The 24,475-nt window shown below is 43.3% G+C and overlaps 1 protein-coding gene across 3 annotated transcripts in view; it reads right to left on the bottom strand.

Annotated features, from left to right (window-relative positions):
• Positions 1 to 24,475, bottom strand: part of syt1a (synaptotagmin Ia) — a 174,330-nt gene that overhangs the window by 82,286 nt on the left and 67,569 nt on the right. For all 3 annotated transcript variants that reach the window (XM_028953977.1, XM_028953980.1, XM_028953978.1), the window contains one exon: positions 11,080 to 11,153. The gene's annotated coding sequence lies outside the window, so the exon portion shown is untranslated. The remainder of the gene's footprint in view (positions 1 to 11,079; positions 11,154 to 24,475) is intronic.

Here is a 24,475-nt window from a genome sequence, read left to right as displayed (position 1 = left end):
AAGAAATAAGTATTTTTTAATTATCTAGTGTTACGTAACTACATATGCAGATCTAAAATACAACTAAAATCTGTCATATTAAATTGATAATCATATATATATGATATATGTTACATATAAACAATATGTGCATGGAGTTATACCCAATATTTTTAAATAGAAAATGTGTCCTATGATTAGGGGTGGAACCAAAAAAATTAATTAGTAGGTATGCTTGCTCTGATGATTATTGATATGCTGGTGTCCAATATTGATGCACTGAAGTTAAACCTGTCCTAAACCTGTGAGCAGGCCGGACGTTAAAACAGTTATACTGTTTTTTTAATTGCAGTGTGAGGTTTTTTTCTTCATCTGTCGTACAAATGTCATGATCATATCAAAGATAACATGCAGCATGGCGTTGCAGTGCCATTGTTATCATATTATACAACATTACTGCTTTCTCAGCAATTTCCTACCCCCATTTTATGAAACTGACCATTTTTTTTGACATCCAATGAAAGCAGAAGCAGAGTGACGGTTTTTAGCCTATCGCTCTGTGATCTACCATAGTCCCTCTACAGCCACGTTGCCCTTTACTGCAACACCTTCTGGAAGTCAAACCACCACCTGGTGCTCACAGCACCAGGATTAGGGATTAGTCCCGCCCTCTCCTACCACTGACACTGACATATATGAGAGGAGTGCTAGAGTTTTGGAGACACATGTTGTGGAGAAGGTGGGATAACAGATTGCCCCACTTTTTCAGGTAGCTGTGAGAAAACACCTCCCACAGATGCTCCACTGGATTGGGATTTTTACAGTTTGGCAGGGTGCATTATCCTGCTGAAAAAAGGACACTGCCGTCTCCTTATTTTATGACAATGTTTAGACACATGACACATGTGTCAGGTGGTAATGATGTTGTGGCTGATGCAAATGTGCATTTTGTGGGAGGAGTCAACTGTCATTCTGCTCCCTCTTCAAGAGCCACACGTATCACAAAGGCACGACATATGGCTCCCTCAAAGACCAGAGCACAAAAAGGTGTGTGCTTTGGCGATTGTTTGCTCATTACTGAAATTCGGAGGGCAGATGGTGCAATCCTGGCTAGACAGGTCTGGCAACTTTCTGTGATTAAAGCATGTGAGAGATCCCTAACAGGCTAACTGATCTAAAACCAGCCATAAATTAAGATTAAAAAAAAAAAAGGATGAACAAATCAACACACCTTTGGAAGCGTGCGGCTGATGAAATGGCATTGTGACGCCTCCAAAGCATGAAGGGGCAAAGGGGGACGATGATCCGATGGCAGACAAACAGTGGCTCTGGTTTAATGATTAGCTACACGTAGCCTTCTGTTCCCTGCGGGCCGGTCTGCTTGTCGCACCCAAGGCCCGGGTCCCTCCTGCCGAAACCGCGAATCTGTGTTGGACACCATGCCGCCGCGAAGGCTATCGATCACGGAAGGCAATCAGGATGTGGCAGAGTCCGAACCGTAATGAGTGTGTGTGCAATTGTGTGTGGCACCGAAGTGACGGCCGGATTGTCTGCCGTTTCCCTGACGACCTACACCGCAGCCGTGTGCATGCGCTCACACATGAACAGGCACTTACACAGGGGACCCGCGAGCTGCTTTCTGTCTCCAACTGTCACAGGGACACAGTGCAAATTGGGGCTGTGATATAACTCGTTCAGCACAGCTGACCAACAGCAGACCGGCGCCACCGCGGCGCAGCTGATGCCTCCCCGGGCATCTAAATGACGGCCAGGAGAACTGTAAAGCAAAATACGATGCACTCTTAAAGCCAGGCAGATGACATACACTGCCCCCTAGGGGTGTGTGGTCACACTATTACACGTTTTTTTTTATATGGTACATGACCTCTACTGGCTGAGGTCGCGCGGAGGCCTCGCACACTTGCTAATGACAAGGCGTGTATTCATTAGCGTCACAATCCTATCGGTGACGAGAGCTTAAATTTCCCCCTGGCAGCCAGGCAGGATGTTCTACACCTTAGAGGACGGGACGGTCCGTTCCCACAGCAACCTTTACACACACACACACACACACACACACACACACACACACACACACTAGCTGCAAACCCTGAATTGATGTTTTTTTTTGCCCCGGACAAGTGGTCAACTGGTGCAACAATGGTGGAAATAAAAGCAGACTGCATTATTCTCTCGATCAATGAATGTGATCTTTTAGCAGAAGACAATTGCGGGCGGTGCAAACATGAGGGGGAAACTGAATCGCTTTGGAACACAATGGAAATAATGGGTGATCTTGGCAGCAAAGCAACTCCGCACATATCTGCCAAGAAGGCCGGCAAAAAGCATACTCTGCCTGCAACGGAACTGTTAAAATCGTAAAATGAACCCTCTGTAAAAATGATTATTTTACAGGGAGGTCAGCTGATGTTCTTCCGTTCCCGAGGAAAGCTGCAGCGTCCTGCTCGGCTGCCAAACTTCACAAAGAAAGCTGGGACTAGGGTACCCGTGAACCTCTGCCAGATACCAGGAGTGCCAGTCCAGTGCTTCACAGCACAGGCTTGTGGGGGGAGCAGACCAGAGCCAAACCAAAGGTCAAGGACACGGCGCCGGACACCGGAAGCCAGGCGGAGAGGCACCTGGCGGCATTCATTAAATGGGAAGAGAGGCTTGTTTACCTGAGAAACTTCACTTCCCTTCAGGGATCTGACTTGTGCTTCTCCATAACTCGTAGCTGGCGGGAGATCGCCTGAGTTGGTGTCCGTTGCAGAGTCTGTAAACATTTCACCAGGAAGCCTCAATGGTGCTTTTTTTTCTGGCACCTTCAAGGAGCAAGAAAGGCAGTAGAAAGGTTTCCTTTTGGTACGAGACTGTGTGACCTGTCAGTCATTTCTTTCCCCACGTATGACAGACCCAATATGGTATAAATGTCCTTTCACATATGGAGCTGAATGCTGATCTCAGTAGCGGAGATTTCTCCTCATAAATATGACTGAATGGCAACACATTCTGGAGGTGCAGTATAAGATGTGATGCACTGGAAGAGTTCACCACACAAAAATGCCTGAATTGGCAACAATGCTACTCATTGAATGTGGAGGTTGAAAACTACGCAACTTTGAGTGGCTTGTTGCATTTCCCGAGGCACATCAAAAGCATCTTTACCATTAAAATGTCATCACAATCCAGGAAATAGCACACCTCCCCTGACTCGAGAACGTTGGAGTTATCACCTTCTGCTCTGCGTGTTTACGTTCCCATGCAGGCGCTTGGTCGGGGGAGGCGGCTGCATGCTGGCTGAGAGTTTGACGGCGTGGCGGGGAGAATTTGGTAGGGGGGGGGGGGCTTTCAGTAATTAGCAGTGATGGTTTAATTAAGCCCGGCTTTCCACCAGCAGCAGGAAGCTGCCAGAGAACGGAGGGAAGAAAACGGCTTCATCTGCTCCAGACTGAAGCTGCTTCGGTCGGGCCCGATGTGGCACCGTCTTTTCAGCTTGCAGGTGCTTCTTTCAGAGGCCACTCCTCCACCCCTCCCCACCCGCTCTCCCTCCCCCCATCCGCAAGCACCTGCTAGGCCCCCTGTCACGTTCCAGCTCTGATGACACGCTGCAGATGTTTGGATGGCAGCAGGAAAAGGAGGACAGAGAGGGAGAACAAGAGTGAGGCAGAGAGGGAGAGAGAGCGAGACGGCGCCGTCTCCCAGACAAACACTTTCACTTTTCCCTCTGCAAAACTTTCTCCTGCTTGTCAGTTATTATCCCCTGCTATCTTTGGAAACCTATTTGTGGGATCAGTGAACCTGTTAAGAGATATGATAGGAGAAATGCTAAACACCTAAATGATGTCTGCCTCATTAGTTAAGACTCAAATTGTAAAAGTGGAGCTACTCCAGCTGTTTCCCTGATTAATGCTTTGCATATTTTGGAGGCACCAGTGCTCGAACCCCACCCCCCAATACGCTTCTTATTTTGCTTATCGTAAAGGGAAAGACTCCTCAGCATGAGCAAGAAGGGGCTAATCCAACAGGGACCAATTTAAGCAGGGATGCATCAGAGAGTGTAATTAAGACATTTTGTGTAGTACACCCATTTGACCCATGTGACCTATAGGAGGTTGTTCAGAAGGGAGAAGGTTGGAAGAGTTTATTTATGGCATCATAAACGAAACTGCGGATTGTGTACATGAACAGGCCAAGGGCAAACAGAGTTGACACTCACAAAAGCACACATGCATTTTACACAGGCCTGGATTATCCCACCCAGGTCTAGCGTGATAGGGTGCTAGGGTGGGCCTGGGCCCGCAGCAGTCTGAGGGTCCCGGGAGCCTGTTCAGCTCAGAGGCCAGGGATCAGGATTATAGAGGATTTGGAGGGCACTCATTACACTTGCCTGTGAAGTTCTGATAATTAAATTACTTTGGGGGCAGGGCCCTCGCACATACCTACTAAAATGCCTTTGGGGTGAACAGTGTTGATGTATCCACAATCAAAAAATTTATTCTAAATTTGTTCTTCCAGTACTGTTTTTGGTAGAACAACCCCAAGTGTCTCAAGTCTCACAAATTTACTGCAAGACACACACATTTCAACCGGTTCACACACTGGAAACATCTATCATGCATGTAAGGGAAGTAAGAAATAACACATGGCAAGAATTAATGGATGAAGCACAGGCACATGGAGTGGAGTTAATACCCACCTGCCTGCCACCCAATCATAAAATAGCATTCTTTGTTTCTAGGTAAATTAGGAGGTGGTGATTGAGCGGTTACCTATGGGTGCAAAGAGACTGACTAACAGTACGAATCTGTACAGTTTAATTGTATTTAATGCATACATGTTTTTACATTAACATTACATTTTGTTTGTTGGGCCGCACAGTGGCGCTGCAGTATGCAACGTGGCTCCGCACCTCCAAGGTTGTGAGTTTGGACATTGTGTGTGCGGAAATATGAGAGATTCCGTCACGGCTGGGTGCTTCTGGGCTCCCAGCCTGCACCAAGCAGCCTGACAACAGGGCTCTAATCGTGGACAGTGTCTTCCTCTTGTAAGTCGCTTGTAAGTCTGCTATGTAAAGTAAAGTAAAGTAAAGACAGTGCTGCTGATTAGGGCCCTGTTTAAAGGAACAAGATGGCAGCAGACAGAGGCTGCTGGATTGATGTGGACCTTGACTAACCCCCTGTTTGTTTCTGTTCCTGTTTCCGTCACACGTGCTGGTTTCTTTTGTTGCCAATAAAATCCCCTTTGAACCACAATGCCACTCTCCTGCGCATCCTTCACCCTTCAACACTAAGATGTGACAGATTCCAGTAAAAGAAACTGTTGCACAGAGAGGAAAAGGTTTGGGAAGGGTTCTTGCTTGGGGAGCCACTGACTGTTACAGCAAGGCTAATGCTAGCACAGCTAATGCGACCTAATGAGGGCTAGCAGAGATATTAGCATAGACAGCGCTACAGTCCATGCTAATGAGTACGTTGTACATATATTTTCATTCATTCAAAAACTTTTTGACAACTATAAAAAAAAAACTGATGCCAGTTCATTTGTGGGTTAATGCTAACAGAGCTGGTGATGCTAACGCCACTAATAATGATGGATCATTATTGCACACCCTTGGCAGAGGGAAACGAGGACATGCACACAGGCAGACATGTGTCCCATATGCACAGAATGACAGAGTGATGGAGTGAAATGAAAAAGAGAGAGAAAGACCAGGTTAATGTACTGTATGTGTCGCCCATCCACATTAACAGCGTGCACTTACCTACACTCATGGCAGCCCACACACTTCTTAACACACACACTTACAGTGTCTTATTACAGTGCTCCCATGATGAGTGTTAAGATGTTAGCACAGCTAATATTTAGTCAAAAGGTCAGTGGCACCATTAAAAACGTCCCCAACTCATTACTGTATGTTACTCAATATCGTCCCTCCAGGAAAAAAAAAAAAAGAGGGAGAAATACCGTGCCGCGACTCCCTTCATTAACCGCCTCGCAGTTGAGTAATAGAATTGAACTCTGTCAGTGTTTACACACATTACTCAATGCCAGTTCCGGGCAGCAAAGCTCGCGTTCTCGACTGATGTTTCCTCACGTACGTCACCGCGGAGATGACAGCCAGCCCAAGTTGATGGAAATTAGAATTTGATTATATTAGCATAGCGCTCCGACAATAAATGCATTCATAATTGCCTGTCTTTCTCAAATGCTTTTGTGTAATTCATCAAAGACCATGAATGATGTTTCCTTTTTAAAGAACAATTTTTTTAAGGATTGTTTGAAAGGATCAGGTTACACGGTTTCGGAAGTGGGGAGCAGTTCACAGAGAAAGACAAGTCATAAATGTCACCACCACTGGCCCATCTACACAAAGCCAAACGGAAAACAATGGTAATCAGGACATCCATCTCCACAAGCCATTTGTTTTGTTATCCTCAGCTAGGCAACAAGGGCATGACTATACCCACACTGCCATGGCAACCCAGTTCAACACCACAGGCCAAGTCTGATGCAGTGGGAGGAGGGTGCCGAGGACAGGGTAGAGGACCGATACGAGAGAATAGGCGTACCTGCTACAGGGAAACGCCGGGCCATGGAAGCCTTGTTTCAAAGTACCAAACTTTGCTAAATGCATTTTATTGCATAGAATCAATCGACATCACCCATCATCAAATAAAACTCTTTCTGTTCTGTTGTTGACTGAAAGGTACATTTTTGACTGAAAGAGCTGATAAATTAAATGATAAAAATGCTGAATGTAAATATAAGGATGAGGCATGTAAATTAATGTTGCCTATTCACTTGTGACCAAAGTGACTTTTTGACCCAGTCACTTTTAACATATGTTGCAGTAAATGTAATATTTATTCAGATATATACATACACAAACATAAATAACAAAAGCACAGATAAACAACTATTGGTCAATTTGCTTGACAACGCTTAACATTGAAGAACAATCAATATAAAGACATGGAAAATGTCTTTGCATTACATTTACATTTACAGTTATCAGATGTCCTTATCCAGAACGACTTATACTCAGTAGTTACAGGGACAGTCCCCCTGGAGACATTCAGGGTTAAGTGTCTTGCTCAGAAAGAAGAAAGAAAGTAAAGTGGTTGTCATTGTGAAACACTGCAGCACAGCACACAGTGACACAACATAATGTGTCCTCTGCTTTTAACCATGACCCTTGGTGAGTAGTGGGCAGACGTGACAGGCGCCCAGGGAGCAGTGTGGGGGGGACAGTGCTCACCTCAGTGGCACCTTGGCGACTCGGGATTCGAACCTACAACCTTCTGATTACAGGGCCGCTTCCTTAACCACTAGGCCACTACTGCCCCTCAGTGGTAGTAAGTGAGGTTTGAACCTGGGTCTTTCGTTTCATAGGAAAGTGTGTTACCCACTAACTTCTATCACCCAACCATTGGTGTTCAAATGAATATGAATGTTTTGGTTAAAAGATTGAATTACATATTTAAATAATTTTGTTTGATATTTTTTTGGGTTTTGCTCATCATTTAAAAACCCTCACTATGATAATGTAGACATTTTGTTTGGACAAAGTATTCTCACTCACACCTCTTCACCTAGGGCCTGAAAATGAAAAACGTCTGCTTGCCTTAATGACCACCACTGTTGTCTATGCATGCCATGTGTATACACACATAAATGACGGGAAGATTGGCTTCGCTGTATTAGCCCGAGCAGCAACGCTGCAATTATCAGTCAGCACTTTAGGGGGTAGAGTACGCTGTACCTCAGACACCAAAATCCTCCACCATGTAAATGCCACAACACCGCTAGTCAAGACACGCATCCACCCCTACTCCACACCACCCCCACAATCATATCACCTTGGAGACGTCCTTGGCGAGTCTCCATCTCCATCGTGTGTGTGTGTGTGTGTGTGTGTGTGTGTGTGTGCTTGTGTTATGCATGTGAGTGCCTTGTCTCAGCCATAATAATTCATTCAGAGTGCTGAAAGCAGGGAGAATGCAAGCTGAGGGAGGGCTGGGGTTACGGTGTAGGTTGGGTACGATCTCAGATGAACACGTTTATGGCCTGCCTCCAGGGGAATCTACACACTTTAATATGAGCTAAAAGAGACTCTTGACTAGAAATTTTCCAGGTTTCAGCCACAGTTATTCTTTACAACGTTAATATCATCAAAACATGTGCATTTAATGCACAGAAGCACATTTTGTTCATCCTGCCTTAATGTAAACACTGACTATGACTGCCCTTCACCCTCATTTGAATACATTACTTGTGGTCTGTTGACTCTATGCTCATCAGATGCCGCCAGCTCCTTGTTTAGTATAAATTATCTTGGCTATTCAAGCCACTGTATGCCACAAGCCTGGTTCCCTTTTCACAACAGTTCTAGGCCACCAAACATATCTGGTCCTTCTTGTCATGCTCCTCATGTGCTGTGACCTTGACCTTGACCCATTGTTTCATCCACCCTAAATATGTTCAGTTCCTGTCCAATCCATTTCAAGAGACAAAATGGTGAAAGGTCTAAATAATACATTTATACTACATATAATTTATGGAGTCTGACAGACTGTGCTAAGTGTAAATATTACTAAAACAATTTAGTAAAGCAATTTCTTAATAATTAATGTCATTATGTTCTCATATTTATCAGGCTACTTGGTTTAACTCCCAATTTTATTGCAGAATATTTTTTTAAGAATGAGGAATGGGCATGAGGAGAGCTGGTTAGGTATTGTATGGTACTCCAGTAGGGAGCTGATGAGAAATAGAGTGAGTTCAGACAGGCCCCCACTGTCCCATCGTAATAACCAGCAGAGAAAATGGTGAATTGTGGCAGAAGGAAGGAATAAGGCAGTGAGGGAATAAGGCAGAGCGAGGGAAGATAAAGATATGCCGGGGTAGAGAGCAAGCGAGAGAAAGAAGAAGGAGAAAATGAAGAGAAAGAAAAGATGTTTCCTGAACAAGGAGCGATGTGCGCCTCATTCTCAGTGGAGCAAACTGTGCCATTTTGGATATGTCACAGACAATAACGATGAAAAATAGTACCGTTCTCCCAAATCCTTCTTGCCTAGAGGACCCACAAGTACCCCTCATACACCTGAAGAGTGTTCACTTCGTTGCATGCAAAAAAAAAGAGATTTAACAAGGCCAGAAGCACTCACAGCACCCAGGCAATTGGTCATGGAAAAGTCAGCACCTGACCCGCAGTCAGTGCTGCCCAAACAGAGCAAAAGAAATATGGAAACTTGGTCAGCTTGTGTTTAATTATGCAATGTGACAAATTCACCCTTTGAAACCTTTCATACAATTAATGTAAATATTCAAAGTTCCGTTTTGTAGGGGAATCAGAAATGGTAAAGCATTACACATTCCATTAACATCGCTCAGAGCCCCTTTCAAATCAAAGAAAAAGGAAAAACAGTTGTTTATCTAAGATAAGGACAATCGGGCCATAAAATCCGAGACACCTCTTTAACCCAGAGACTGGGGCAGTGGTCATGCAGACTTCCCGCCAAAACGTCTGGAGAACAAAGACAAATCCTTTCTTTAATACTCATGGAGTATCTGAAACCTCTGGACTAATATCACTTAGTAGGACAATAGACATTCATCTCCCATGTACCATGTTCAACGGACATAACTAGTTAACTTCAGGTTTTCTAGTTACTGATAGAAATGTGGTACGCCATGATGCAAATGAATATGCGTGTACTGTTTGGTGTCTCTGTAACCACCAATTTGTAACCCGAGTGAATGTGGAATGAGTGAATAGCAAGAGTGTGGTGTATAAGTCTTATATCACTTTCATATAATAAGCATCAATACCCACCCTCCCTGCAGCATCACACTCTACTACAACCATTGGTTAAGGCCTCAACCTGGGGTGTGGTCTTACTGCACATAAAGTTGCCATAACCTTGCCAAAAAAGATTTGAGTCAAAAGAACACGCAGAACAGAATAACAGCTTGAGGAATGGCAGAAGAAGAAGAAGAACCAAGCAGCAAAACAGAACCAAGGGTACATCTTTCTGCAACTTCTTCAACCTTCAGCGACCCACAACACTAAAAATCTACCCTACGGTTGGTGTTATGGCGTGGCAGCAACCTGGCACAATGCAGTGTGCTTTTGGTGTTAGTAGTCTTTTGTGCTTCATACAATTGGAAAACAACGGCAATTGTTCTGCACTTAACCAGTGTTCTTATTGCCCTAAGTCAAGATCAGTTTACCAGTCCGCAAAAATGGCCTGCGTGACACCCTGAGCCAAGTTCCTGTATACTGGACAGTATTTTTACATCAACCTTGGACTATTTTCTTGTAAATTAACCAAGGAAGGCACAGAATACATCCCTCTTTAGGGGACAGTGGATCACTGGAAAACTTTGGTTATTTAATACTGCTGATCACGAGTGGGTCAGCAGTGAAAGATGCATGCTTTGTATAGTTGTGGCTACTATCTTAGTTTTCAGATGCTTGGGGCTGGCGTTGAAAGTGAAAAAAACTAATGAATGTGCAACACGACAACTCACAAAAGCATCAATACAAAATGTGCAGCCTATTTTCGTCCTCCTCTCAGCTTGACTAATGATAGTTGGCTGAAATCCTTCCAACATAACTCTCAATGCCTCTTGAGATGACAATGCTATATTTGCTATGCTATCTCCTTCTCCCAGAATGTCAAAAAAATCAATATTCCATTAGTCAAAACCTTTAACCCATGAAGGAGACTGGACCAGAGGACAATCCTTTAATGCAGGACAACAGCAGCATGTTCAGCTTTTTTATTTAATGCATAATTGATCATTCTTAATTAATGATACAAATTAATATTTCAGTTAGTACCAAATACTACTAATAAACTGCTTCTCCTTTAGTCTCGTGACTGAGCTGATTATGAGTTACACAATATTCTATAATAAATAACTTTTCACATCCGGTATGCTGGTGATCTGGAGAGACTGGGGTCACAAGCTGAATTCTGAAGGATGAAAGTCTTTGAGTGGCCACCGCACCTCTGTAGAACTCTGGCATTTCTAACGAAGATGCAGCGCCCAATTGTTTCCCACCCCCCTTGAAGAGTAAGATCAGAGACTAACCTTTCACTCGGCGTCGCCTGCTCTCCGATTGACTCTTCGCTCACAAGACACTGGCGTGACGCTCGGATTCACTTCTGAAAGGGAGAGAAGGGCAAGAGGTTAATGCCACTATGCTGAATACTCCAACAGCACACGGTTAAACACAGCGGCCAAGGAACTGGTTCTTTTTGTTAGTTTATATGGGGATTGTTGAACTCCGAAGTCCGAAATTTAAGCACTTGGATGTCTGGAACACAGATGAGGTGCTCCATGTTCCCCCCAGGCTTTTGCAGCCGATCAGCCTTGTTCATTAGGACGCTGGTACAATCGAGCCATGCACAGCGGACACAGGATGGGGAGCAGCTGGGGATCCCCTTCTGACAGATGCTGCCTAGCGCTGGGGTGTGTGAGAAAGGCATGGCTGGGCGGGGCAGGGGCTGACACGCCGTACAGCTACAACGGTCCCTAACATCACCACCCCTTTTTTCTACCCCAATGTTCTACACCTGATCGCTGTAGCGATAAAAAAAAAAGCTACATTTTTCATGATTATCCAGGAGTAATCTCCTTTGCATGAAAGGCAAACTGCAATGTAACAGCAATTTGTCCTTGTCAGAACATATCAGCCCTGTTATCTATTACAGAATTGGCGTGAGTGGTACCAGTGAAGGGAAAAAGCAGGGTTGGTGTAATATTCTCATCTATTACATTATGGATGCTTTTTATGTGTTGCAGCTCTTTGATGCTCAGATTAGATGCTACAACTTCAGGCAGACAGGTCAGTTGAAAAATGGACTCTGTCAAGGACAAGGGTAAAGCTCTTATCTTTAGAATGAATGAAAGGCAAAAATACGCGAACGCACCAAAAACTAACACAGGTGTACCGTAGGTGCTCTTCAATGTGCTGAACCTTCAGTAAATTCACAGAGCATGGCAAATATTCCTCTTTTTAAGATTTGTTCCAAAAGTTTCAAACGTGTAAAGGCCACGCCCAGTGAGCACTCCGTCATCTTGCCATCAATTGCTTGAATCTTATCTTGCCTCACGTACTTACTATTCACTTACTTGTGCCTTTTAATTTCCATTTCACGTTTGCAGTTATCATTCAATGCAAAGAATCATAGTGATCAACATAACATGAATTTGCTTGTGTCTTGTTGAATTTGGTCAAGAAAATTGTCAATGGGATTTCAGGTGAAATGGCATGCTGCATTGTTCACCTTACAGTGGAAACTCAAACAAACCTACACATTTTGTTTGAAACCAGTTTGTTGACTGGAATGTATGTACAGGAACAGAACTATTTAAGAAAAAGTGTAAATATATTGAATGATATTGAATAAATGCAGGCTTGGCACCACTGTGCTAACATAATAGCACCACAAAGAATATTGTAACACTACGCTACATCGATTTCTGTATGCCAGTAAACCACACTTCCATTCCTACCTCAAGGATGCTGAATCAGGTCACAAAAAAGGATGTGACAAGGAAGCCATTTTATAGTCAATTCAATAACATTAAGATAAACTTTATGTGATTCAACCATATGTAGTGTTCTTTACATTATTATTTTTTCTTTTGCCACCATTACACCAGATGTAAATCTGGCCATTGGCCTGCAGCGGGCCGTGAATCTCTCGCTCCACACTGCTTCATATGGTGCTGTGCCACTGTATGAGCGCCCATAATGGCCGCTTTTGAAATTCCTGATGCGTCGGCTGTACAGCTGCCAGGGACGCCAGCTGCTCTCACATGTAAATCATGTCATGTAACCCAGACGCGGGCAGCGTGAAGGCACACTCAGCTCCCAGCTCCGCCTCCCCTGCTCACCCTCCGTTCTCCTCCCGCCAGAATCGATGGGCCTCTGCAGACCTGACAGCAGACGGCGCCCGGCGAAAAATAAATTGCGACAGCGCCAATACAATATTCCAACAGCCATGCACATCTAAAACGGATGTTTGTGTTGGTGCCGCCTCATTAATGCACTCATTCCAGATGTTGTTGTTCAAAGGAGCCGCTTCTTCAATTTGTCTCAACCTCTCTCCAACCATGGCTTTCACTTTCACTTCAGCTGTTCCTCCAGCCTTCTGTCCTCTTCCGTTTTTTTTTTTAGAATGCGTGCGCGCATTTGAATGCGCTTCCATCATTCTCACATCAAACAGATAGTCTAAGATTAGCCTCGGCGCCGACATTTTCACAATCGCCAGTGCGTTGGAGTTGGATGTGTCTTCAGGCGGGTGCATGATGGAGCAGGGGGCCTTTTAAATGAGCAACGGAGCCTGTATGTGTTATATGATAATCCCTCGGCTGTTGCGTGACTCAGAGCACATTCAGAAGAGTGCAGATATACGGTCCCACATGTCTATATAGGATAAAAGCAAATATTACGTCACTAGCATTTTTCACAGTAGTGCTGCGGACGACATACCACGTTGTCCTCTGTTAGTGTACTGACAATGGACATATTTAAATAGCTTTATGATAGAATTATCTAATTGTACAGGCAAACAGTGTCCATATGCGCTTTGATTAGAAAGCCCATTGGTGTTTTTTACGGTGGAGTGGACTGAGAGCTGAGCTGTAAAAGAAGCTGACCTTGGAGACTGTGTCCTGACAGCTAGGACAGCGTTTCTGGCCACTGTTGACTTGCATTCAAGTCAACTGAAGCCAACATCTGTCTTCCTACATGAATGAGGACTGAGAACATAGATCAAATATGCATTTTCATTGGATTACTTTCTTGCCCAAAGGGGCAGAGTGAGTGCTGCATAATGTGTATATTATAAAATAAAATCTACTCTTCTCATAGGTTAATCTAATCTTTCTGGTTTGCAATAATTTTCAGATAATGCAATTACCAATGCTGTTAATTCTAGCAATGAGTTGGACAGAAAAGAGGCACCTAAACTGTTTAATGAATAGTGATAAGAGTTGATTGGGAGCTGTTTTCGAGGCTCTGTAATATATGTTACACATGGGAAGTGTTTGCAAATGTCATATTCACTTTTCTGAAAACAACGACAATCTTACAATCTATTTGCATCTTTAGTTTGTGTCCTGAGATTATCATTTTTGATGTCTGCTGACGCCCCCATGAACAGAAGGGAGACAAAGCAGGAATGGAGAAGACAACAGGCCTAAGCCTGTTGCAAATAGCGCAAAAAGATTATTTTAAAACTATTTTTCAAATCATTTCCCAATTGATTTAATCCAAATTTTGATTTATTTAACATTAACTGGATTTATACATTTTAATTTACATTACATGAAAAAACATTCATTTTTTAACTTTTCAATAAATGTTTATTGCTCACCCAAATGTTTATTGCTCACCCAGAATACTTTCTCAGAACCATTACCAATGTAAACTTTGATTTGGGTCAACGCATCAGCAGACATATTTTGCAATGATGTCGTGGTGTTGCCCCAGTCCTAGATACAACATTACACATTCTTCTGATAAAGATTATTTCAGCCAATAATCAAGATTTAACTGTTAAATTTATTATCTAAATTATTATATAAATTTATTATTTATTTATTATAGCTAAATTTATTTATCTCAATAAACAGAAAATATTTTTTAGCATTATTTTATAGTTTTAAACCATGCAATGTTTGCCTAATGCTTACTTAACTTATTTTTTGTACTTACTTTGAACTGATTATTTTATTTAACTGCATGAGTAAATAATCAATAATAATAATAAAGTGAAGTGATTGTCACATGTGATACACAGCAGCACAGCACACAGTGAAATTTGTCCTCTGCATTTAACCCATCACCCTGAGTGAGCAGTGGGCAGCCATGTCAGGCGCCCAGGGAGCAGTGTGTGGGGACGGTGCTTTGCTCAGTGGCACCTCAGTGGCTCCTTGGCGGATCGGGATTCGAACCAGCAACCTTCTGATTTGGGGGCGCTTCCTTTGGGGCTGTTTCATGGATGAATCTGCTGCAAAGTCAAACACCACAAAATATACAGTTGCCCAGAAATGTGTTTCCTTACACTGAGAGCACATGTACAAGCGAGAGCATTACAACGTAGTACCAAGAAAGTACCCTTGCATACAGCTGAAGGCAAGCTGAAATATATTTTTATAATTTGATTAGGCTAAAAAAAAAAAACGTGTATGTGACAGTATCTCCTCCAAGTCATTTGAAACTGTACTATTGTGATTATGTGTATGTATAAGTGGCATACAAATAGTGGCATACAGGAGCATATAGATAAGAATGAAAATGTTTTATTGTGCATAAAACGAGCATTTTGCCTTTGCTCAGGTTTGTGTACGTCCCACAAGTCTCACCCTTCTTTATTCTTTTTTTTTTTAGATGAACTGGCAAAAAGCATTTTCTATGCCCAAAATAAACATTTCTATCCTGTCTCAACAGAGGTCTATTACCATATCCCCATTTCACACTGAAACAATTTCAGTGAATGCGCTCAGCTTGAAAGACAATCCAAAAGCAATTGTAATGTGTCCCAAATCTCTGTACCCCAGCACAGCGTGGGAGTGTAGTCTGTTTTGTTTAGCACTGTCACTAGCCAGGTCTGATATGTGATGACAGGAAGTCTGGAACCATTAATGATTTCAGCGAACTGAAAGAGTGCTATCTCATATATTGGGCTTCAGCACAGTCCCTGCAACCAACAACTTGCATGCCAGTCACTTACGTCAAACAGATTCCCGTATTTACAGTCTCAGTCCTGTCAGATCTGAAACAAAATGTTTACTCTGGACAGTTCTCAACAACACTTAATGCTCATTTGTGTGCTGAAAGGGCAGGTCTTGAGTGCTTGGAGGAATCCCAGAGTCCACCATCTGCCTTGGGCACACATGTACCACCATGTGGAGGTCACCTCTGATCCAGAGATATCCATTGGTCGCACATGGATGGAAGCCAGTCACGAACATTCAGAGAGACTCATGGAATGTGCGCCATTGCAGACGTAAATCTCAGTTGTTTCACTGTGGAGTTGTGAGGGGTCCTTGCAGAACTTTCAGAAGGTTCCTTGTACATTCATTACAGGAGAGATGCCGCTGTCAGATATGGGAGGAAAACAAAAGGCATCTAATTTATGTGCGAGGGATAGGGAACTTCTCTCGCCTTCCATCACTCTGATTTCCATCAGGCCTCTCTCATTTTCCTGCTACGGTTACTCTTCAAGAGTGATTTCCTCGCCTCTCAGGATTGTCTACCATATACTACCATATACGCCATGCTTGTAATGTGTGTCCTTTCCCAGGGCAAGGGATAAAGAATGAAAAAAGGAAATAAAAATGACCGGGAGAGTGAGCAAATGAGGAGGCGAAAACCATCATGATGATGTACAAATCCCAAGGGAGGTGCAATCCGAAGGACTTGGCAGAAGAACAGATGACAAATGCAAGCACAATGTTTCCTTTTCTAGTTGAGAGTCGAGAGCCAGTTTGATTCGTCTCCTTTCACGTTCGCTGTCTTCCAGGCTAACCCCCAGCCATTTCTTCAACCTTCCCCAAAATGAGCCATTGTGCTGGAATCATAATTCAAAAAGCCACAATGGCACAAACCAGTTAAAAGGCAATTTCAAGGGCGGGTGCCGTATGTCCAGATTAACTCTTGTGTTGTGACACATTCTCAATCCCCTCACTCGCAACAGCAATTGCCTCTCGCAGTGAAAGTAATTAGAACGCTAAGCATTCATGTTAAACCCTCACATTGCAACACTGATGTGTGCATTGCTTTAGCGGGTGCACCGCAGACACAGGGCTGGTTTCCTGAAAAAATGCCCCCCCCCCCCCCCCCCCCCCCCCTCCGTAATTCCATTCTGAAAGCTGCAATTTGGTGGACACCATGTGCGCTTTTTTGTTGTTGTTGTTTTACAAAGCATAGCACACTTGAGAAACACGCCTTGGTACCTTTCATCTGAAAAATGCTTCACTGTGTGGTGACAAAAAGCTTCGTATGGCCCAATATCCGGATGGGCTTCTTCCTGAACCCCCCGTGAAAGTGTTTTTTCAAAGCAAGCAACAGGACGTTGAGTCATTTGGAAAAACAAAGAGAGGCTTCTTCAGGAACCAGATGAAGAACATGAGGAACATTTATTTTTTGTAAGATTTTTGCAGACATTGCCAGATTGCAGTATGATGAAACAGATTTTCTTGTTTTCACTTTTTTTATGACAAAATACCAACATTTTGTCGGGGCAGTGGTGACCTAGAGGGGCAGTGGTGACATAGCGGGTAAAAAAATCTGCCCCATAATCACCAGGTTTCCAGTTCGAATCCCGATCCGCCAAGGTACCACTGAGGTGCCACTGTCCCCACACACTGCTCCCCGGGCGCCTGTCATGGCTGCCCACTGCTCACCAATGGTGATGGTTAAAAGCAGAGGACACATTTCCTTGTGTCACCTTGTGCTGCAGTGTCACAATGACAACCACTTTTTATTTAGCTACGAGTCAATGATGTAATGGCAGATTTTACAAACATAATAATAATTTATGGATGGCTTCTTTACTTTTTTTCTAAAAGATAAAATTGTTGAAAATTGCTCTCAATCATTTTGGTGAAAATATATTCTTTATATTGCTGTGATTATTCCTCATTCACATTTTTGCCATAATCCACCAAATACTCACTCACTCACTTCCCACAAACGCTTAGTCCTGCTCCGGGTCAGAGCTGCCGGAGCACATCCCGGGACTCTGGGGATGAAGACTCTTTAAGGGCGGGGCGCCAGCCCACCGCATGGCACACATGCACACCATTCACTCACAGTCACCTATTCACCTAGTGGACTGGCGAACCTGGTGGAAACCCACGGGGAGAGCTGGGATTCAAACTTAAACTTTGGAGGTGTGAGGCTACTTGGCTAACTGCCTCATCACTGTTCATCCACCAAGTATTTTTTTCTAACTTTTATTTCAAGAACAAAGCATGTTGAAGCACATTATGCTGATGAAACTAAACAAAAAGAACACAAAAATATATAATGTAATGCCCTTGAATTTGGTTGATGTGAAAATGAAAATAGTGGATTAATGAACTCATTCACAAACCAGCCTATTCATTTTGTACTAGAATGAAACAAGGACTTTTCACCATGGCTTCCTCCCCTACCGAAGGAGTTCCTCGTTCATCTTTTTAACAAGCTTAGATTAAGTGGGTTGCTTCAAGAGACTCTCCTGTCCACACTATTTCTTGTGGATACAGTGCAGGACCTGCATATTAGTCATGGTTTTGGAATTTAGCCCATTTTTCATTTCTTTTTATTGTATATTCGAATAAAGAGACAACTCTGTGTTGAGTTTTTGACTATTTGAAAGGTCCACATTCTGGACTCACCTTGCTCACAACAATGGCCTCACAGTCACCTGACCTTGGTGAGGTTGGCACCCACGTGCCAGCCCACGCAAGCAATGATCTGTGGACAGAGGACATTCAATCGAGTCTCCTTTCTCTCACACACAAGAACTCCAAGGCTGGCCTTTTATCCCCTGAACTGGCCCATCTGTAGCCAGTGCCCACTCTGCAAACAAGATTACCTTGATGAACACAAGTGGATTGTTTGCTCTGTGTCTGAAGGTACTTTGGGGGTGACTCACTCTTGGAGTAAAGAACAAAACTTGGAGATGGAGTTTCAACAACACAGGTCTCAGATTCATCGCTACTGATTCAAACTGAAGCGCCAGCCCATCAGAGGACTTGTGTCAAATGGCCTTTTTACAGGAAGCAAATCAGAGGCTCTAGGCCTTTTCACATTAATGTGTGTTTAGAAAGAATTGGCAATGCATTGGTGCTGTGTGAAAAATGGCATTTTTGTTTTTTCTTTGCTGTTTTATTTTTCAAATGGCTTTTGTGAGTGGGGGAGTATAAGTATATAAGGCCAATTTTCCAGACCAGCTGCAAGTCCTTGGGTTTGAACTTGGTTTCTAAACACATTTACAAGGATGTTAATTTTTTTAAGAACTGGGATTCTGACTGCATCAATGTTTAAATAATATGTTTACAAGACCAACCTTCGCCAGAGCTTTGGCTGAGAATGACAGCCAAATTTAAGGCCACTGCCACTGTTATTTCTATCATATCAGCGCATGGCGTTCCGCCCTATCAGAACCTGTCAGACTCTCGTATTTTGTGCCATGTTGGACACATTTGTTACCCTCACAGCAGAAGACTGGCCATCCTGCTGGTTGCACCGAGGAGACCGGTAGCCCCCTATACAGTCTTGTAAGTGAAAAGTCCACCATTTTGTCATTGCAGTAACAGCATCCGTCCTAAATCGGATCTGCCTGGCCATTCACCCCTTGGTGCCAGGGCAAACATACCGGATGCTGGCAGGCAGTCTCCACCTGGGGGCTTTCTGGCAAAGGCCAGCAGCAAGCAACAGGAGGAAGCAAGGAAGGCTGCATGCCTGACTGGCGCTGGGTCATTTGACAGTGGGCACGTCACAGCCCATTCCTATTTCCAGACTCTTACTTTCATCACACTGCAGCTTGTGGGATGATCTTAGGAAAAGTGACTCCATCTAATGGTTCCCACAATGCTTTGAGGCACAAGAAGGAACAGTAATATTTTTCTGTAGGAATGGCAAGTAGAAAAAGAAATAAATCAGCATAAAAACAACCTGGAATGGCTAAACATGGAGGCCTATATTTGAAATCTCACATAAGAAAGCTTCAGCAAGAAAGAGATGAGTCTTTATGACTCACCCTCTTGTGGTAAGTATTTTTTTTTATTATTATTTTTCTTCCTCGCTGATTTTATCTTGGCTGATTGTCACCCGCAGTCACAGAAAGAAATTGTCTCAGCTTCACGTCCAATTTCACAGCACATCTGAAGCACATGGCTGGTAAACTGCATTAAAATGTAATGACATTTGACCAAATCACCTCACATGTGTACAAATTGCTTACCAATCTTAATTTTCACGACATGCCGAGGTCTGACTGGTAATGCCACATGTCCCGCAGCTCCCACTCGATGCTGGCCTTCATTGTTTGGCATTTGTGCATCTGCCATTTACAGGGCAAAGTGAACTCGGCAGCATTGATCTGCTGGTTGGGGGAATCCGGGGTTCGGGGCTATGATTGCGACTGGCTGTCCGGGGTATTCGTACAGAAAGACTCCTGTCCAGAGATGTTTAGTTCAAGTTCAGTTTTTTTTTTGTTGTTGTTAAAGAAGAGGGTTGTAAAAAGAAGTTTTACTTTTTGAACTATATGCTCATGACATGGGTCGTGAGAAGCTGTTTCAGAATGGTTCATTACAGAGACACCTCCACACTACATTCAGACAGGTATGACTCAGTGGGAGCTTTTACTAACGTCACGATCCACAACAATTTAGTCATGCCAAAAGGGCAGCACCACACAATTACAAGGTTGCGCAAACACTATTCCCCCTCAATGGCTGTTAAGTAAACTGACGAAAAAGCCAGATTCCCATCAAACCCATACCTGGAAAATAAAAACATGCTAGCAAAGTTATAAATAGAACTGAGAAAAATATCTGTGGAAAATGTTTTATACGGAATGAACATTTATATCACTTTGTTTCCACCTGCTCTGAAATGAATGCTGCCAGTTCTTCAGAATTTTATGAAATGCCATGAAGTTGTCACAGCTCTGCAGAGGGCTTTTAATTTGTCACGGAGGATAGGAGGAAAGCTATCCATGCACATATACCATCCAGCCTGTTTCACATGTAATCCAAAGCATTTTTAAAGTCCTTGTTTATTACATGTAACAGCCAATGAAATCAAAGTGTCTCTCTCACACCAAACACACACACTAACACGTACTAACACATGCCTTACCAAAATATAAAAGGATTATTTCAGTTGCCTCACTTATGACAATTAGGCCAGTGAATCTAGTTAGTATTAGAGACATTACAAACAAATGAAAAATACTTAAAAACTTTGTGTGCCTTCAAGTGATCGTATATTTCATATTTAAATGATGGTGTTCCTCAAACTCATATCGAGTAGAACAAAATTTGGATGCCGTCCATAAGCCGGGTAGTGTTTACAGTTATCAGTTGCACTGAAGTAACAATATTCATGTTTGATTTGGTAGTTTTGTGATGTCCACATGCTTGGAGACTCCCCATGTTCCTGAGGCAACAGCTTCCCAGGAAAAGAGGGTTGAAGTGAGGGGTAATTAGGACAGAGAGGTCAATTGTAAGTGGGCTGCCAGTCAGAAGAGCCACTTCTATCCAACGCAGATGTCAGCCAGCTCCCAACGTGCAGGAGCGGCCTCAATAAATCTGCGCCTGCCTGCATGCGTGCGAGGGCAGGCAACTCCAACTGGGGCAGAAGGAGGTCTCCATGGCGACGGAAGGAAGGGAACCCGCAGCACCTGCGTTGTGGCAGCACCCGGGCGGCAGCGACTGGCAGCGGTGCCGAATGGTGGCCTGTGGCAGGCAGGAGGGTCTGAAGAGAGGTATTGATTACAGCACCGATAATTTCTTCCAGCTGCAGCTCTTGTACAGATAATTTCACCCACCTGCTCCTCTTGCACACATCACCTCAAACATCGGCATCCTGAGACAAAAACAGCCACACAGTTGCTGATAAGCTGTCTTGTTAAAAATGGCTGAGAGTCGATTTCCACCATTAATTAGCGTGCAGAACTTCAAGGGCTTCCTCAGGGCGCCAAACGTCAGGAATTTCTCTAAAATAACACCCGCACCCGGCCATAATGGATTCTTAACAAAGCAGACAAACATTTAACTATTACACGGACCTGACATAAACCACCACCACTCTCCAGGACTTCATTAATAAGGCATTGACATCAGGCAAATGGCACACTGTGAGTTGAACAGTGGATCGACAGATGACGGATAACCCGGTCTGCTGCCGCCACCTTATCTACACGAAGATGCCTCCATTAAACAAGGTCACATTGATGGATTAGTGCAATGTGCAACTTTGATACATCCTCCTAAATTCTGGCCCTATTGACCAAGGTTTTTCTATGCCCTCCTAATGCACACACAGAGAGTAAAGACCACAAAATGGCGGCAAAACACCCTGGTCCTTCACAAAAGCCTGTCAGATATCTCTGGCCCACCCACTTCCTCTAATGGATTTCTTCCTCTCCATAGTGGTATCAAAGCCCACTTTGGCCCCAATAAGAGCTTTGCTTCTGGGGTCTTACCCAAATGGCACAGACTGCCTCAGCCCAACTCCTTTTATGGACGTTAGAGACTTTCATGTATCTTCTCAGACAGAGGATCATTGCAGAGAGTGGCTTTTGTCTGAACACAGGCTTGAGGCATTTGGTGCCAAATGGAAAGCACAATAAGTCACAAGGGCACAAATGGCAGTTTTCAGAAGCTCTGAAAGGAGGCGAGTGCCCACGTCTACTAACAGAATGCAGTGTTTCTGGCAATCATTTGTCCTTCTGGCTGTCATACTAGTACAAATATTCCATTTACTTGCTGCTCATCATTAAAAATGGTAAATGTTATAGAGGAAATTTTCTCCACACAAGGAAGGAAGGGGCGGACGGCAGAAGAGGTTTCCAGATGAGTTTATTGAGAAGATCTGCGTGTGTGCGGCAGGATATTCTGGAACAATTCTCCTCACTGTTCTCTTTTTATTGTGGCCAAAAGGGCGTGGAGGCCTGGAAACCATCTCCAAATAAGGCATGGAGCTTCACCAAAAGACAACCTGTTTCATCTCAGATAAGAGATAAGAGGGGGGTTTCCCGGGCGGGTGGACTTAACACAACTAGTTTGGTACACAGAGATAACAGGACTCGTTTTTGGTATGCACAGCTGTGCCCCTGCTCACAACTGAACTCTATGTCATATGCAAATGCAGCACAACATTAAAATACTCCACACATAGTATATTTAAATAATATAAGCAAATAATGCCAAATAATTTTTAATGACTCACCTATGCAGTCTTTTAATAGCTTTTGCTATTACACAATGCAGAAATACACAATGTTCCCATTTAGACTAATTTAATGACATAATATTCTTTGTCCATATGCTTTAATATGGAGGCTTTTGTATGTAGTCAACCTTTGCAGCTATTACATCTTTAACTTGAAGATCATGAGTGTGTATGGATTTTGCATGTTTTCCATTTTTTAAGGACCTTGTTTAGTGCACTGGTGTAGTTATTCTGGAGTAGGAAAAGGTTATCACCAAACTGTTCCCACAAAGTTGGGAGCATGAAATTGTCCAAAAGGTCTTGGTATGCTTGTTTTTTCCAACCCTGGTAAGCCCAACCCTGAAAAACAACTAGTCTACCCCCCCTCAACCAAACTTTACAGCTTTAATCACCAAGTCTCCTGGTGTCCATCAAACACAGACTCATTCACTCTAGAGTGAAATAAAAAGTTAGTTACAACTAATAATTCCAGAATTAATAGTTTTTGGTGATCAGAAAGTCATGAAAGAAAATCTATAGGATTTGTATGTTAAGTTATGTTTCTTGTTAACTTTTGCATGTTCACAATAAGTTACATTGTATGACACTGAAGGCCAATTGGAAAATGAGGGCGTTTCCTGATAAACATCTACAAATATGATAAATGCATACCAAATACCTCGATCCCAAGCCTAGTGTGCCATACATTTTATATAGATGTAATCCAAAACTCCAGAAACATCAGGCATGAACATCAAGTGGATGAGCCCAAGCTGTCTGACCCAAGGATGGACAGCGCCTTGTTTTCCTGGCCAGATGATGCATGTGGTGTATTCCAAGACTTAGCTCAGAATGCTAAAGCTACAAGCTGATGCTAAATGCAATTTCCATATTGAATCTGTAAATCAAGGTGACGTGTCCCTTCTGGACCCACCAAACCTGTTGGTTGAGGCTGGTTGCCTTTCCATTGTGTAGGGGGTGTCAACTGTAGGGCTTGAGACACACTGTACGTGATTTTGGGCTATATAAGAAATAAATGTTGTTGTTGTTGTTGATGCTCAGATAATGCTCTGATACCGGGAAGTTTCCATCAGACACGAGATGTTAATGCGGCCCAAATTAGACAGGAACTGATGTTGAGATCAGAAATAACTTGAAAAAAAACGTGGAAATCTCTTTGTTCCTTAGCAACCCTGCTGCATCTTGTTGTGCTTTCTCTCAAGCCACATATTTATAGATCAGGTAACCTCCATCCACCTCCAAACCATGGCCTTCTGCAGTCATTGCAGATGCAAGTTCTACAGGTGAATTACTCACAAATTCTAGAGCTCACTCTGCTCCATTGGACCAGAAAGCTTCACCAATCAGAGATTCAGAAGCCGGGATCAGTGGAGCCACAGTGTAATGATGTCATCCAATGCCTCAAACTACCTACAAGACCCTTGATGTAATCAATCAGAACATTCTACATGTTGGCAGGATGTGGATGATCATTAATAAAACAAGGATTCATTTCCAGGTGACTTATTGTATGTTGCTTAG

This window comes from Denticeps clupeoides, chromosome 15, assembly GCF_900700375.1.
Source record: "Denticeps clupeoides chromosome 15, fDenClu1.1, whole genome shotgun sequence".
Taxonomy (NCBI): Eukaryota; Metazoa; Chordata; class Actinopteri; order Clupeiformes; family Denticipitidae; genus Denticeps; species Denticeps clupeoides.
The sequence above is the reverse complement of the archived record's forward strand: the minus strand, read 5'-3'. Positions and strand labels throughout refer to the sequence as shown.